This window comes from Corapipo altera, unplaced genomic scaffold (genome assembly GCF_003945725.1).
Source record: "Corapipo altera isolate COAL_440 unplaced genomic scaffold, ASM394572v1 49082, whole genome shotgun sequence".
Classification (NCBI taxonomy): Eukaryota; Metazoa; Chordata; class Aves; order Passeriformes; family Pipridae; genus Corapipo; species Corapipo altera.
In genome coordinates, this window is record NW_020892071.1 from 1 (window position 1) to 1,137 (window position 1,137).

At 48.3% G+C, this 1,137-nt stretch overlaps 1 long non-coding RNA gene across 1 annotated transcript; it reads left to right on the forward strand.

Moving 5' to 3' along the window:
* Positions 1-365: 365 nt before the first annotated feature.
* Positions 366-1,135, forward strand: LOC113942621. The gene is made up of 3 exons (XR_003525978.1): positions 366-376; positions 583-798; positions 1,056-1,135. It is a non-coding gene; the product is annotated as an uncharacterized LOC113942621 (long non-coding RNA).
* The last annotated feature ends 2 nt before the right edge of the window (positions 1,136-1,137 follow it).

The following is a 1,137-nucleotide window of genomic DNA, read 5'->3' on the forward strand; positions in this document are numbered from 1 at the left end:
TTTGGGAGGTTCTCTGGGGGTTCTTTGAGAGGTTCTTTTCAGGTTCTCGGAGGGTTCTTTGGGAACCTGTGGCCCCATTTACCCCCAAGTTGTCAGCCAAGAGCCTGCGGGTGACCATCGGGGAGGCGTTCGAGCGGCTGCACCAGGAGCGGCAGGAGGGGCTTTTAGGGTCCTTGGGGAGGTTCTTTTAGGGTTCTTTGCAAGGTTCTTCCACAGGTTCTTTTATGGTTTCTTAGGGTTCTTTGGGAGGTTCTGTAGGAGGTTCTTTAGGAGATTCTCTTAGAGTTCTTCGCAGGGTTCTTCCAGAGGTTTTTTTATGGTTTCTTAGGGTTCTTTGGGAGGTTCTTTAGGAGGTTCTTTCAGGATTCTTTTCAAGGTTCTTTTAGGGTGGTCTTAGGGTTCTTTCAGGGTTCTATTAGGGTTCTTTGCAGGGTTCTTTTAGGGGTTCTTTTATGGTTTTTCTTAGGGTTCTTTGGGAGGTTCTTTAGGAAGTTCTTTCAAGGTTCTCTTAGGGCTCTTTGCAGGGTTCTTCCAGGAGTTCTTTTACGGTTTCTTAGGGCTCTTTGGGAGGTTCTGTCGGAGGTTCTTTTAGGGTGGTCTTAGGGTTCCTTGCCAGGTTCTTTCAGGGTTCTCTTAGGGCTCTTTGCAGGATTCTTCCAGCGGTTCTTTTATGGTTTCTTAGGGTTCTTTGGGAGATTCTGTAGGAGGTTCTTTAGGAGATTCTCTTAGAGTTCTTTGCAGGGTTCTTCCAGAGGTTTTTTTATGGTTTCTTAGGGTTCTTTGGGAGGTTCTTTTCGGGTTCTCTTAGTGTTAATTAGGGTCAATTAGCCCCTGGCCCCCAGTAACGCCGTTTGCCCCCCCAGTCGTCAGCCAAGAGCCGGCGGGTGACCATCGGGGAGGCGTTCGAGCGGCTGCACCGGGAGTGGCAGGAGGGGCTTTTAGGGTCCTTGGGAGGTTCTTTTAGGGTTCTTTGCCAGGTTCTTTAGGAAGTTCTTTCAGGGTTCTGTTAGGGTTCTTTGCAGGGTTCTTCCAGCAGTTCTTTTATGGTTTCTTAGGGTTCTTTGGGAGGTTCTTTAGGAGGTTCTTTTAGGGTTCTCTTAGGGTTCTTTGCAGGGTTCTTCCAGAGGTTTTTTTATG